Source organism: Delphinus delphis, chromosome 1 (assembly GCF_949987515.2).
Source record: "Delphinus delphis chromosome 1, mDelDel1.2, whole genome shotgun sequence".
Classification (NCBI taxonomy): Eukaryota; Metazoa; Chordata; class Mammalia; order Artiodactyla; family Delphinidae; genus Delphinus; species Delphinus delphis.
In genome coordinates, this window is record NC_082683.1 from 82,258,060 (window position 1) to 82,274,859 (window position 16,800).

Here is a 16,800-nt window from a genome sequence, read left to right on the forward strand (position 1 = left end):
TCTCAGCCCTGCTGAGCTAGGCAATCACAAATAGTTTCATGGTGACATTAAATACACCAAAGTGATTCTGATTGCTGGTTTAGCAACACCAGACAAGGCTCCTGGAGGAAGGAAGACAGAGCACAGCTGCTGGGGTGTAAAGGAAGGCCACGTGCAGAGGGTGCCCACCTGTTCACCTCGGGCTTCCTTGTCATTGTTGTCCCTTTATGTCCTTTCCAGACAGGTTGTGTCTCTTCCTCTGTTCAGCACCACTCTTATGGAAGATTCGGCCAACTCCAGAACCTTTCTTTTTAAAGCTGCGATTGGCAGCCTTAAAGAGAGAGAAGTTCCCTTGCAATCGATTCTCTAAGTGACGCCAGTGTTCTGGTGACCCCAGGCCCACGCGGCGATGCAGAGCTGTTTGTGCATTTTCCACCGCGGTGGGGAACGTGGAAGTTCACAAGCTTGCTGGCTCCAAGTCCCAGAGCCTGAGGTGAACACCTTGTTTTCCAGAAATCAAGTGCAAGTCCTGAATGAATAACTTCATTCTTCATAGTTTCAAAAATGATTGAATCACCGAGTCTCTGTTTTTTAGGACTGAATTCTAACTTTTAAGATTGTGATTTTCAAACTCAAGTGTGCATCTTGAGTAGGCCTGGAGGGGAATCTTCATTTTAACAAGCTCAACATATAATTCTGATTCATGCATTTATGGACCACAAGCCACAAGCCTTGCCTTTTTATTTGCCAGTGTGGCTCTCCTAAATGATGGGTGTACTGATCCAGCTGCGGCAGAGAAGAGGAGCAGGTGGAGTTAGGCTTTGAGCAGCCCAGCCTCCTATTTCTAGCTGTGGTCCTGCTCCACTCTCTCCTGGCTGTAGGTGCAGGAGCCCTCGTATTCTCTCTGACTCTGAACTGAAGAATAAGTGTACGTACACTCTTGGAGCATCAACATTTCAGGCTTACTTTCTAACTGTAATATGAAAGGCTTTGTTACATATGAGAGCTACAAAGCAGACAGGTGGAGAATTTTCTAGAGGAAGGAGCAGCAAAGCCACCAGTGAAACTATACCCCTGAGAAGAGTCTTCTCTCCTTAACCTTAACACTGGGCCTAGGTTTTGGTCTTGCCATGACTACTTTTCAAACTCCTTGAAAATAGCTTCAGTGTATGTTGGGCAAAGCGCTTTAATTGCCGAGAAGAACAGGTAGGAAGGGAGGAAGCCAGCAGGTAAAAATGTGTGCCAATGGCAAGATATCACTCAGTCCTGTTGACTCTCCCTCCTAGCTATCTCCAATAAGATCTGTCACAGATGAAAGGGGATCTAAGATACACATCAGTTAAAATGCCATTGTGGACCTTATTTTTTTTTATTTTGATCTGAACAAACCAGCTGTAACGATCAGAGGGAAAGTGAACATAACTGGGTATTTGGTAATATTGAGGAATTAATGTTAATTTTGTTGGATGTGATCATAGCACTGTGGTTTTGTTAAAACAAGTAAGTTTTTATGTTAGAGATACATAGGGAAATATGTGAGGATGAAATGTTGTCTGTGGTTTGCTTTAAAAGACTTCAGGGAGGTTTAGAGGAAGATGGCGGAAGAGTAGGACACAGAGATCACCTTCCTCCCCACAGATACAACAGAAATACATCTACACGTGGAACAACTCCTACAGAACATCTACTGAATGCCGGCAGAAGACCTCAGACCTCCCAAAGAGGGGCAAACTCCCAAAGAGGGGCAAGAAACTCCCCACGTACCTGGGTACGGCAAAAGAAAAAAGAAAAAACAGAGACAAAAGAATAGGGACGGGACCTGCACCAGTGGGAGGGAGCTGTGAAGGAGGAAAAGTTTCCACACACTAGGAAGCCCCTTCGCGGGCGGAGACTGCGGGAGGCGGAAGGGGGAGCTTCGAAGCCGCGGAGGAGAGCACAGCAACAGGGGTGCGGAGGGCAAAGCGGGGAGATTCCCGCACAGAGGATCAGGGCCGACCTGCACTCACCAGCCCGAGAGGCTTGTCTGCTCACCCGCAGGGGCGGGCGGGGCTGGGAGCTGAGGCTCGGGCTTCGGTCGGAGCGCCGGGAGAGGACTGGGGTTGGCGGCGTGAACACAGCCTGCAGGAGGTTAGTGCGCCACGGCCGGGAGGGAGTCCGGGGAAAAGTCTGGACCTACCGAAGACGCAAGAGACTTTTTCTTCCCTCTTTCTTTCCTGGTGCGCGAGGAGAGGGGTTTAAGAACGCTGCTTAAAGGAGCTCCAGAGACGGGCGCGAGCCGCGGCTAAAAGCACGGACCCCAAAGACGGGCGGGAGACGCTAAGGCTGCTGCTGCCACCACCAAGGGGCCTGTGTGTGAGCACAGGTCACTATCCACACCCCTCTTCCGGGGAGCCTGTGCAGCCCGCCACTGCCAGGGTCCCGGGATGCAGAGACAACTTCCCCGGGAGAACGCACGGCGGGCCTCAAGCTGGTGCAACGTAACGTCGGCCTCTACTGCCGCAGGCCCGCCCCGCACGCCGTGCCCCTCCCTCCCCCCCGGCCTGAGTGAGCCAGAGCCCCCGAATCAGCGGCTCCTTTAACCCCGTCCTATCTGAGCGAAGAACAGACGCCCTCCGGAGACCTACACGCAGAGGCGGGGCCCAATCCAAAGCTGAGCCCCTGGGAGCTGTGAGAACAAAGAAGAGAAAGGGAAATCTCTCCCAGCAGCCTCAGAAGCAGCGGATTAAAGCTTCACAATCAACTTGATGTACCCTGCATCTGTGGAATACATGAATAGACAACGAGTCATCCCAAATTGAGGAGGTGGGCTTCGAGAGCAAGATCTATGATTTTTTCCCCTTTTCCTCTTTTTGTGTGTATGTGTCTGTGTGAGATTTTGTCTGTATAGTTTTGCTTCCACCATTTGTCCTAGGGTTCTATCCGTCCATTGTTTTTTTTTAAATTTTTTTTCTTAATAATTAATTTTAATAACTTTATTATACTTTTCTTTCTTTCTTTCTTTCCTTCCTTCCTTCCATCCTTCCTTCCCTCCTTTAGACAACGAATCATCCCAAATTGAGGAGATGGACTTTGAGAGCAAGATTTATGATTTTTTCCCCTTTACCTCTTTTTGTGAGGGTGTATGTGTATGCTTCTGTGTAAGATTTTGTCTGTATAGCTTTGCTTCCAACATTTGTCCTAAGGTTCTATCCGTCCCTCTTTTTTTTTCTAAATAACTATTTTTTAATTCAGTAACTTTATTTTACTTCATTTTATTTTACTGTATCTTCTTTTCTTTCTTTTTTCCTTCCTTCCCTCCTTCCTTCCTTCCTCCCTCCCTCCCTCCTTTCTTTCCTTCTTGCCTTCTTTTCCCCTTCCTTCCTTCCTTCCTTCCTTTCTTTCTTTCTTTCTTTCTTCATACTTCTACTAATTCTCTCTACTTTTTATTCTGAGCCGTGAGGATGAAAGGCTCTTGGTGCTCCAGCCAGGAGTCAGGGCTCTGCCTCTGAGGTGGGAGAGCCAACTTCAGGACACTGGTCAACAAGAGACCTCCCAGCTCCACATAATATCAAACGGCGAAAATCTCCCAGAGGCCTCCATCTTAACACCAGCACCCAGCTTCACTCAATGACCAGCAAGCTACAGTGCTGGACAACCTATGCCAAACAACTAGCAAAACAGGAACACAACCCCATCCATTAGCAGAGAGGCTGCCTAAAATCATAATAAGTCCACAGACACCCCAAAACACACCACCAGACATGGACCTGCCCACTAGAGAGACAAGATCCAGCCTCATCCACCACAACACAGGCACTAGTTCCCTCCACCAGGAAGCCTACACAACCCACTGAACCAACCTTAGCCACTGGAGACACACATCAAAAACAACGGGAACTACGAACCTGCAGCCTGCAAAAAGGAGACCCCAAACACAGTAAGATAACCAAAATGAGAAGACAGAAAAACACACAGCAGATGAAGGAGCAAGATAAAAACCCACCAGACCTAACAAATGAAGAGGAAATAGGCAGTCTACCTGAAAAAGAATTCAGAATAATGATAGTAAGGATGATCCAAAATCTTGGAAATAGAATGGACAAAATGCAAGAAACATTTAACAAGGACCTAAAAGAAATAAAAATGAAACAAGCAATGATGAACAACACAATAAATGAAATTAAAAGTACTCTAGGTGGAATCAATAGCAGAATAACTGAGGCAGAAGAACGGATAAGTGACCTGGAAGATAAAATAGTGGAAATAACTACTGCAGAGCAGAATAAAGAAAAAAGAATGAAAAGAACTGAGGACAGTCTCAGAGACCTCTGGGACAACATCAAATGCACCAACATTCGAATTATAGGGGTCCCAGAAGAAGAAGAGAAGAAGAAAGGGACTGAGAAAATATTTGAAGAGATTATAGTTGAAAACTTCCCTAATATGGGAAAGGAAATAGTTAATCAAGTCCAGGAAGCACAGAGAGTCCCATACAGGATAAATCCAAGGAGAAATACGCCAAGACACATATTAATCAAACTGTCAAAAATTAAATACAAAGAAAACACATTAAAAGCAGCAAGGGAAAAACAACAAATAACACACAAGGGAATCTCCATAAGGTTAACAGCTGATCTCTCAGCAGAAACCCTGCAAGCCAGAAGGGACTGGCAGGACATACTGAAAGTGATGAAGGAAGAAAACCTGCAACCAAGATTACTCTACCCAGCAAGGATCTCATTCAGATTTGATGGAGAAATTAAAACGTTTACAGACAAGCAAAAGCTGAGAGAGTTCAGCACCACCAAACCAGCTTTACAACAAATGCTAAAGGAACTTCTCTAGACAAGAAACACAAAAGAAGGAAAAGACCTATAATAAGAAACCCAAAACAATTTAGAAAATGGGAATAGGAATATACATATCGATAATTACCTTAAATGTAAATGGACTAAATGCTCCCACCAAAATACACAGATTGGCTGAATGGATACAAAAACAAGACCCTTATATATGCTGTCTACAAGAGACCCACTTCAGACCTAGAGACACATACAGACTGAAAGTAAGGGGATGGAAAAAGATATTCCATGCACATGGAAACCAGAAGAAAGCTGGAGTAGTAATTCTCATATCAGACAAAATAGATTTTAAAATAAAGACTATTAGAAGGGACAAAGAAGGATACTACATAATGATCAAGGGATCAATCCAAGAAGCAGATATAAAAATTGTAAATATTTATGCACCCAACATAGGAGCACTCAATACATAAGGCAAATACTAACAACCATAAAAGGGGAAATCGACAGTAACACATTCATAGCTGGGGACTTTAACACCCCACTTTCACCAGTGGACACATATTCCAAAATGAAAATAAATAAGGAAACACAAACTTTAAATGATACATTTAAAAAGATGGACTTAATGGATATTTATAGGACACTCCATCCAAAAACAACAGAATACACATTTTTCTCAAGTGCTCTTGGAATGTTCTCCAGGATAGATCATATCTTGGGTCACAAATCAAGCATTGGTAAATATAAGAAAACTGAAATTGTATCAAGTATCTTTTCCGACCACAACGCCATGAGACTAGATATCAATTACAGGAAAAGATCTGTAAAAAATACAAACACATGGAGGCTAAACAATACACTACTTAATAATGAAGTGATCACTGAAGAAATCAAAGAGGAAATAAAAAAATACCTAGAAACAAATGACAATGGAGACACAATGACCCAAAACCTATGGGATGCAGCAAAAGCAGTTCTAAGGGGGAAGTTTATAGCAATACAAGCCCACCTTAAGAAGCAGGAAACATCTCGAATAAACAACCTAACCTTGCACCTCAAGCAATTAGAAAAAGAAGAACAAAAATACCCCAAAGGTAGCAGAAGGAAAGAAATCATAAAGATCAGATCAGAAACAAATGAAAAAGAAATGAAGGAAACAATAGTAAAGATCAATAAAACTAAAAGCTGGTTCTTTGAGAAGATAAACAAAATTGATAAACCATTAGCCAGACTCATCAAGAAAAAAAGGGAGAAGACTCAAATCAATAGAATTAGAAATGAAAAAGGAGAAGTAACAACTGACACTGCAGAAATACATAAGATCATGAGAGATTACTACAAGCAACTCTATGCCAATAAAATGGACAACCTGGAAGAAATGGACACATTCTTAGAAATGCACAACCGGCTGAGACTGAATCAGGAAGAAATAGAAAATATGAACAGACCAATCACAAGCACTGAAATTGAAACTGTGATTAAAAATCTTCCAATAAACAAATGCCCAGGACCAGATGGCTTCACAGGAGAATTCTATCAAACATTTAGAGAAGAGCTAACACCTATCCTTCTCAAACTCTTCCAAAATATAGGAGAGGGAGGAACACTCCCAAATTCCTTCTACGAGGCCACCATCACCTTGATACCAAAACCAGACAAGGATGTCACAAAGAAAGAAAACTACAGGCCAATATCACTGATGAACGTAGATGCAAAAATCCTCAACAAAATACTAGCAAACAGAATCCAACAGCTCATTAAACGGATCATTCACCATGATCAAGTGGGGGTTATTCCAGGAATGCAAGGATTCTTCAATATATGCAAATCAATCAACATGATACACCATATTAACAAATTGAAGGAGAAAAACCATATGATCATCTCAATAGATGCAGAGAAAGCTTTTGACAAAATTCAACACCCATTTATGATAAAAACCCTGCAGAAAGTAGGCATAGAGGGAACTTTCCTCAACATAATAAAGGCCATATATGACAAGCCCACAGCCAACATCGTCCTCAATGGTGAAAAACTGAAAGCATTTCCACTAAGATCAGGAACAAGTCAAGGTTGCCCACTCTCACCACTCTTATTCAACATAGTTTTGGAAGTTTTAGCCACAGCAATCAGAGAAGAAAAGGAAATAAAAGGAATCCAAATCGGAAAAGAAGAAGTAAAATTGTCACTGTTTGCAGATGACATGATATTATACATAGAGAATCCTAAAGATGCTACCAGAAAACTACTAGAGCTAATCAACGAATCTGGTAAAGTAGCAGGATACAAAATTAATGCACAGAAATCTCTGGCATTCCTATACACTAATGATGAAAAATCTGAAAGTGAAATCAAGAAACCTCTCCCATTCACCACTGCAACAAAAAGAATAAAATATCTAGGAATAAACCTACCTAAAGAGACAAAAGACCTGTATGCAGAAAATTATAAGACACTGATGAAAGAAATTAAAGATGATACAAGTAGATGGAGAGATACCATGTTCGTGGATTGGAAGAATCAATATTGTGAAAATGACTCTAGTACCCAAAGCAATCTATAGATTCAATGCAATCCCTATCAAACTACCACTGGCATTTTTCACAGAACTAGAACAAAAAATTTCACAATTTGTATGGAAACACAAAAGACTCCGAATAGCCAAAGCAATCTTGAGAACGAAAAATGGAGCTGGAGGAATCAGGCTCCCTGACTTCAGACTATACTACAAAGCTACAGTAATCAAGACAGTATGGTACTGGCACAAAAACAGAAAGATAGATCAATGGAACAGGATAGAAAACCCAGAGATAAACCCATGCACATATGGACACCTTATCTTTGATAAAGGTGGCAGGAATGTACAGTGGAGAAAGGACAGCCTCTTCAATAAGTGGTGCTGGGAAAACTGGACAGGTGTATGTAAAAGTATGAGATTAGATCACTCCCTAACACCATACACAAAAATAAGCTCAAAATGGATTAAAGACCTAAATGTAAGGCCAAAAACTATCAAACTCTTAGAGGAAAACATAGGCAGAACACTCTATGACATAAATCACAGCAAAATCCTTTTTGACCCACCTCCTAGAGAAATGGAAATAAAAACAAAAATAAACAAATGGGACCTAATGAAACTTCAAAGCTTTTGCACAGCAAAGGAAACCATAAACAAGACCAAAAGACAACCCTCAGAATGGGAGATAATATTTGCAAATGAAGCAACTGACAAAGGATTCATCTCCAAAATTTACAAGCATCTCATGCAGCTCAAAAACAAAAAAAACAAACAACCCAATCCAAAAATAGGCAGAAGACCTAAATAGACATTTCTCCAAAGAAGATATACAGACTGCCAACAAACACATGAAAGAATGCTCAATATCATTAATCATTAGAGAAATGCAAATCAAAACTACAATGAGATATCATCTCACACCGGTCAGAATGGCCATCATCAAAAAACCTAGAAACAATAAGTGCTGGAGAGGGTGTGGAGAAAAGGGAACACTCTTGCACTGCTGGTGGAAATGTGAATTGCTTCAGCCACTATGGAGAACAGTATGGAGGTTCCTTAAGAAACTACAAATAGAACTACTATATGACCCAGCAATCCTACTACTGGGCATATACCCTGAGAAAACCAAAATTCAAAAAGAGTCATGTACCAAAATGTTCATTGCAGCTCTATTTACAATAGCCAGGAGATGGAAACAACCTAAGTGCCCATCATCGGATGAATGGATAAAGAAGATGTGGCACATAGATACAATGGAATATTACTCAGCCATAAAAAGGAACGAAATTGAGTTATTTGTAGTGAGGTGGATGGACCTAGAGTCTCTCATACAGAGTGAAGTCAGTCAGAAAGAGGAAGACAAATACCGTATGCTAACACATATATATGGAATTTAAGAAATAAAATGTCATGAAGAACCTAGGGGTAAGACAGGAATAAAGACACAGAACTACTGGAGAACGGACTTGAGGATATGGGGAGGGGGAAGGGTGAGCTGTGACAGGGCGAGAGAGAGGCATGGACATATATACACTAACAAACGTAAGGTAGATAGCTAGTGGGAAGCAGCCGCATGGGACAGTGATATCGGCTCAGTGCTTTTTGACTGCCTGGAGGGGTGGGATAGGGAGGGTGGGAGGGAGGGAGATGCAAGAGGGTAGAGATATGGGAACATATATATATGTATAACTGATTCACTTTGTTATAAAGCATAAACTAACACACCGTTGTAAAGTAATTATACCCCAATAAAGATGTTAAAAAAAAAAAAAGACTTCAGGGAATAAAAGGAACAGAAGAAACAGGAATAGCCAAATGTTCATAATAGTTGAACCTGGGTGATGGGTACAAGGGGGTCATTATATTTTTCTCTCTATTTTTATAGTTATTTCTATAACAAAATTTTCAAAAATTTTTTTTTCATGCATAAATAAATGAACGAATGAACGAATCAGTCAATATTCTCTCCTCTGTTTTTTCCTTCCTCACTAGACTGCCTTTGCTCAGGCTCTCCTTGCTTCTGTCTCAGAACATTTTATCAGAACAGCCTTCTTCCTGTCCCCTTGCCCCTAGTCTCCCTCCTTCCAATGTACCCTCCACACTATAGCCTGAGTTACCCAACAGGCCAATCCAATCATGTCACTTCTCCTGCACAAAGATCCTCCATGGCTCCCTGCTGCCTCCAGGAAAGAAGGTCAATACCCATGCTGGACACACCTGGACTCTTGTGAGCTGGTGCTTGGCTCCCTCTCTAGCCTTCTCTCTTGCTTCTCTTCCAGCATCCAGACTTCGTTCTACATTCCCTAAAGTGTTGGTCCCTTTCTCATGCCTCCTGGCTCTGCACATTGTTCCCCCTCCCCGCCTTCTCTGCCTGGTAAAGTTTTCTTCATCCTTCAAGTCTCATTCCTGATACCACTATCTATGTGAAAGACAGCGTCCCCATGGTAGAGTTAGATGATACTTCTTTTTCTATGCTTCTTTGCTTGCCCTTGCCCTGTTATGTTCTTTTTAGGTGTCCTCTTTACTTCCTTCCTTGTGCTCTGCACCACTGGTAATTATTCTACTGTTTATGTGTTATCTGTCTCTCTTATTAGATTCTAAGCTCCATATAGACAGGAACTGTGTCTGTGTGCTAGGCACATAGTAGATATTCAGGCACATATTGAATATGATGAATGAATGAATACTTACATTATAGCAAGAAGCAGATTGACTATAAGTGTTTCTATGCCTGATACTCCATGAAATGGTATGCTCATTAAGGGCAGTGTATTAGTTAGGGTTCCCCAGAGAAACAGATCCAATAGGATGTATATAAATAGGAAGAGGTTTATTATAAGAAATTGGCTCATGCAGTTATGGAAGCTGGCATATCCCAAGATCTGCAGGGTGAGTTGGCAGGCTGAAGACACACAAAGAGTTGGTATTTCAGTTTGAGTCCAAAGGCAGAAAAAAACATCAATGTCACATATCAAAGTCAGTAAGGCAGGAAGAATTCTCTCTTACTTGCGGGAGGGTCTTCCCTCCTCCACCCCTTATTCCCACATTTCTTGAAAGAACAGTTCACGTTCAGTGATTCATTTCCTCACCAACACTTCCCAGTCTTCCACCTGCATCATCCTACCAAGGTGCTTTCACTAGAATTCCCAGTTTTAAAGTCTAATGGATGCTTTTGGTTCTTGTCTTTTCAGATCTCTCTGCTCTTGACACTTTTGGTCATGTTCTTTACCTTCATGACACTCATCTCACCTGGTTTTCTCTGTTCCCCCCTGCCTAGCCCACAAGCTCTTCAGCCTCTACTTTCCCCTTATATGCTGAGATTCTCGACCTCCACACCCTCGCTCTTCTCATTCTGTACACTCTCTCTGGGTTTTTTCATTCCCTCTCTCATTTAATCTGCTACCTTTTTGTTGATGACTTCTAAATCTGCATCTCCATCCCTCAATTGTCTGTTGGACATTTGCATAACTCCAACTTGTCCTAAACTGATCACATCGTCTTCTCCCAAACCAGCTTCTGTTCCTGGACGCCCTTCCTCAATTGGTGGCACTGCCTCCTGCCCACTCACCAGAGCTGGAAGCCTGAGAGTCATCACTGATGCTTCCCCATTCCCATCCCATTGTCAAAATCCCCAGCCTGGTGATTTAGGAGCTGGTGTTGGGTCTGAGTTTGGAGCAGGATGAGCCCTCAGATTGCAGAGAGGGGAGCAAAAAGATATCTGAAAGACCGCCTTAGGAAGAAGCTGGAATCAAAGAATGGAGTCTAAAGAAGCTGTGCAGAGAAAAACAACCAGGGTCCTAGACAATGGGAGGTACCTAGAGGGACTAGAAACCCAGAGGCACAGAAAATAAGCAACTGTCACACTCATGTGTCCAGAGAGATTGGACTGCAATCAATCAGTCACAGCTCCTATCCCTTTTAATTACTTTCTCTTCTTTGTGAGTTTGTTGTCTGTTTTCCTCACTTGACTGTGGGCTGGAGATTATCCATGCCTATGTTTTGCCTAAGTGGACATCTTCTTTCCATCCCCTCTCCTTCATCTCCATAGGCTCTAGGCACACTCTGTCCTTAAAATTCCATCCTGCCTCAAATTCAACACATTAAAAGCACCTGTGTCTCTATCTATAGCTATATGTACCTATATCTATATATTGATATAGATAGGTAGATAGATAGATAGATAGATAGATAATTTTTTAAGGTTCTTAATTTGCTTTTGAAATTATTTGACCTTGACTAACTCGTTAAATGAATGATCTGGTACAATTTCTCAGCAATCATTGCAAATACTTAGGAATGTTTGTAAAGGGAGAAAACCTGAACTATAAAACAGCTTTTTTAATTTAAAATTTCATGAATATTAAATTTAACCAGAAAGTTGAATAATATTATGTTTCTTAAACATTCAATTTAATGTTTATTAATTTTAATTCTAAAGCTTTTTCTTTGTATTTCAGAGCCATAATTTTTAATTTTCAATTCTTAAACATTTTTGTAGGCCTCTGCAAACCCTTTTTCCGTTAGATACTATGCCTATCATTTTAGGGCCTAATAGATAAGACAGCCAACCTCCCCTATTCCACCCCATCCTCACCCTACCCCTACTGGCCATAGTCAACTCATGTGAAATCACCTCACCCTCTCCAGAAAGCCTTCTTTCCCCCACCGTCATGCTCTTCCTGCCCTCCTTCTCCATGGGGTAGATGCCCCTCCTAGCTGCTCCTATAATCTTCAGTGCATTTATTTATCACTTTTATATTCGTTTGCTATTATTTTTTAAGATATTTGTCTTTCTACTACACTGTAAACTCATTAAGCATAAGAATATGCTTTATTTTGTTTTTGTATCTTCAGGGTATGGTACACAGTAAATGCTCCATAAATATGTGTTGTATTAATTAATGAGAAAATAAATATACTCTAGTGGAAAAGAGGCGGAGTCTATTGTGATTTTACATTTCATGAGAGATGTTTTTACAAGGTATGATGGTGACTTACGGGAAGGGGGTGGTCAGTTCCACCTGGGGACGGGGAAGGTGACACTTGGCTAATGTTTGAAAGAAGAGAAGGTGATGATCATGAGGATGAGGGCAGTAATTATGGACAGAACGGGAGGACCAGGAATTCCAGGTGGAGGGAGGAATGTAAGGAGAGATGGCAAGAGAGACTGGAGAGACAGCCAGACCAGAACAAAACCAGAAATTTGGGGAAGAGGGAACAGGAGGAACAACTGCTTGAGATGCATTTGTGTGTCTGGTTACCATTTTCTTTTTCGGTATTGTTAATAATTTAATAATATTCATTATACAAATATTTACTGAGTTCCAGCTGAGTGCCAGGTACCATAGCTGCAATGCCTTTCCTAGCTCTTTCCAGTGGAGATGGTAAATAATGAAGGTCTTATACTCACACTTTCATTTTAGATACCAACTACATCTGAGAACAGTGCCCGTCCCCCCAGGGGACACTTCATACGTATCTGGTCACCAATTGTCTGACTGATGTTGCCATAAATTATAAAATAAATTTCCCAGGGCTCCCTCTTCTGTTATCTATTCAAATTCACATGGACTATTCCTGCCAAAAGAACCGGAAGGGACTATAAATTTATTTGAATGGAAATGTGAAACCATTTCTGGAAAAAAGGTCACAGACCAAAATGGCAAATATCATCACTCACACACACGCGCACGCGCGCACACACACACACACACACACACACACACCACTGCTTCCTATGCCAAATAAGTTCTCTTAATTTCCCAAACAACAGGTAACCCTTCCATGTCACGACTGGCCTCAGCACTGCCAACCCAAGTTCAAGGTCTGATTAGACCTTGTAAGGAAGGAAGGTTGGATATACAAATAGGGCTCTTGAAAAGGTATGTCTCTATCATCTCCCATCGGCTTTGGTTGATTTGAGGGGTCCCTGGGCCTTGATCCAGTACTTAAGAAATGGATACAAGGTCCTAGCCAGTAGCCAAGAAGATTCTGGCTACATGAGGTGGTCTCTGGGTTCCCAAGGGACAAGATACATGTCTGTCCTTTGGGACTGTGTAGTATTTTTTCTTAAGGCAGAATAAGGCATATTAGCTACTAAAAAAGTCTTATTTGAGCAATTCTTGCTGTTGCTTTGGATCCAATGGGTTAATCAAACAGATGTCACTCTGCCAGCACACAAAAGGAATGTTTTATGAGTTGAAATTTTTGTTTTACTTTCTCTGATTCAAAGAAGGCCATCTGGAAAACAGTATTGATTTCTAAGTTGAGGGTCTATCTAACACAAGGGTAAATAGGTAGCCTTCGGTTAAAAGTGTCTTTATAGGGATAATGCGGCCTCTGGGAGCTGGTGGAAGGCTCTGGAGTAAGGGATGAGCTGCTGCCTTTGAAGCACCCAGACAGAGGTGAAGAACAGATGAAACGGTGGACAGACAGTGAGGGGCCCACTGTGTTTAATTGTGGGCCGCTACAGGAAATCCAGATTTATCCGGTAGGGAAGTTGTTGCTAGGCAACTGGAGGAATGTAGATTTGAAGCATGTTTGCTGCAACCTGACAGTTGTGAAGCATCAGATGAAAAGAGAGGAAGCCAGCTTCAGTGGTGAGGGGGCAACCAGGAGGGGACACCCTGAGTACCAGGAAATGCGTCATGAGTGGAGAATTCAGACTAAATCACTCAGAGCAGGGGGGAAATGCCAAACTGTCTCTACCGGGAGAGGTCACAGAGACATGCTGTTTCCCAGGACTGGAGGGGGCAGAGAGTCTGAACGAGAGGGTGGGCTCTTGAACAGACAAGTTATGGGACTTTTTTTGGCTCAACAGAAACTGGGCCTTTTTCTCTCTGAGGTGACTTCAGTCTTGGTATTTGTGGTTGATGAAAGCAAAATTGGTTTTGGAATCTATGGGAAGTCAAAAGACGACCCCATGAGATAGACCTCTTACTAGTCTGAGGGTCGGAGGAGGGAGAATGTCCCACGTAAGTGTTTGAGGAGGATGCTTCTAGGAGTGGAGCAATGGGGGCGGGGCACAGTGGGGCCTTCCACAAAGCAGCTGCATTCTAGTTTTTGTAAGAGTAAAAATGCTTTCTGTTTCAAAGCACTTTTCCAACTCTTCTCTAATGTGAATTTCACCACTGGATCCCATGAGATACATGGAATAGGTTTTGCTATCTCAATTTTACAGATGGAGCGACTGAGTTCCTTTTAAATGACAGCAAGAAAGGAGCCAGTGCAGATCCAGGACCCAGTCCCTGACCACCAGGAGATCTCTGTGGGCCCCAGCTGGCTGCCTACCCTCTGGTCCTCTCACTACTGGGTCCTGTGCTCAGGGGAGAAGCTGATTACTTCATAAGGAGAGTTAAGGAAGAATCTGTGGCTATATCGAGAGACTTTAGGAAAGGACATATGTTAATGGTAAGTAGGAAAGAAATTTTAACGCAAAAGCTCTTAACTTGGGGTCTGACTTCAGAGGCTCCAAGAGCCCCACCCTCTGTGTCTGTGTGAACTTACATTTCTCTAGGGAAAAGGTTTAGAGCTGTTGTCAGGTTCTCAAAGGCAGTTCTAATCCATAAAAAGATTAAGAACTACTGTTCTGGAGAGATAAGAAATGTCAGAGGCCAAAATCCTTCTTTAAACCAGTTTACCTTGGAGAAAACCGGATGCCTCACATGTTGGTGCTCAGTCTACAGCTACTGAATAAAGGCCAGAACCCCAGGACCCATCATCCTAGAAGCAGTCTTTGTAGGGGCCTGTTTGTGTTCCAAGCGACTTTAGTTTTGACCTCTCAGTCTTATTTTCTTTTTAAATTCATAAAACAGCATCTGATCTGGCATGAAAATAAGCCCTAGCCTATTCATGCCTGGAGTCTAAAAGAAACCGAGGCAGGCCAATGGCAGTCAAGCCCATGGGCCTAATATATATTTAATGTAATTAATGTTCCTCTCTTCTATTTCCTTTTTATTTCTTCCTTATCAAAATCAGTTCACCAAAATTTTGAAATTTAATAGACACATAATTTTGTAGATGTAGGAATAACAAATACTAATGCTGTAAATTAACTATACTTGCTGTGGCTTAATAATTTTCAAAAAACAAAAAAATCCTATCTGCTGACTTGGTTTTGCTTTCGCTCAGCAGCCCTGCTGCACCTCCCTCCACACTGCTGGCACTGGATACCACTCCTCCTCTTCCCTCCCTAAACCCCCCACACAGAAGTGGGAGAAAGTTGACAGTCCAAAGATTCAGAAATCGGAAGGGACAGAGATCATGAAATTAAGTCATTAATGGGACCTCATGGTAAAACCCTGGAGACACGGCGCCTTTCCAGAGAATTTTGACACAGCAATATCACCTGAAAACTGAAACGCATAGTTGAAATTTAACAAACTGCAACGAATGATCCAAGAGAGCAGAAACCATGGCCAGCTCGCACTGGGCAGGGGCACTCCACCCACATTTATTCCCAATGATTCAGGAATTTAGGGAGCAGAGCCAAGAACAAAGCAGGACGTTGAAAAGAGCATGTAGCAAGCACCCCTAAGACTGGCCTTTCTTCTGCGGAACTCAATGTTCAGCCACCCCACAGTCACAAAGACACGGGAGAATGAAGTCAGCAAAGGAAAAACCTTGACTGAGTAGGAGTTGAGGGAAAGGAAAGAAAGCTGAATCATGTCACACTGGAAGCAACTGCAAAGGGGAAAACCATGGGCCAAAATGCCGGGGAGGCCAAATTTCCTCCATCAACATCCATTGAGAAGGGGGAAGGGAGGGAACGCAGATTTCCCAGCAATGTGGCAGGTCTTGGCACCTCCTCAGTTCCCCGCTGAACTTCCACAAATAAACATGCAGAGCCGAAGGGACAGATTCGCTTCTCAGCAAGATTTCAAAGCTGTGCACCAGAGTCGGAGAGAAAACAGGAAGGATCGCAGAGGGAGGAGAGGGAGGAGGGGGAGGAGGGGGAGGAGGGGGAGAAGGGGGAGGAGGGGGAGAAGGGGGAGGAGGGGGAGGGCCACGCACGCCTTGGGCCAAATCAGATGGGAAATGGCCCAACCCCTCACCCGAAACTGACACACCATTTTTTATGAGGTGTGAAACGTTTCAGGTAGTGTTGGCAGCCACCGTACCTTGGACCCAGGTCTGAGCTGTGGGGTTTCAAGCTGGGGGCGTGAAGCCCAAAAAGGTCACAGGTGAAGACAAGCTCTTTCAAACTGTCTCAACCCAGATGAAACCAAGAGGGGCTAAACCTCCGCGGAGAAAATCCAGCCAGCTGGCTGCTGTTTTCGTCCCAGCCCACCTAGGTCACTGGCCATCCCGTGTGTGTGCGTGTGCGTGTGCGTGTGCAGGCACGCAGGCGCGAGGACACATATGGGGATGGGTGGGGTGGAGTAAGGCGAGGGTACTGCATTTGGATTATTTGAGGATGACAACACTCACTTCTGATCTCCAAGGGGCTGAGGAAAAACACAGCTGGCCCCAGTTGGTGCTGAGTCCCCAATACCCCTCTCTGAGTCTCTTGGCTCCACG

General features: G+C 42.9%; 1 protein-coding gene across 1 annotated transcript in view; it reads right to left on the minus strand.

Moving 5' to 3' along the window:
* Window positions 1-16,800, minus strand: part of ABCA4 (ATP binding cassette subfamily A member 4) — a 136,638-nt gene that overhangs the window by 93,976 nt on the left and 25,862 nt on the right. The gene's annotated exons all lie outside the window — the stretch shown is intronic.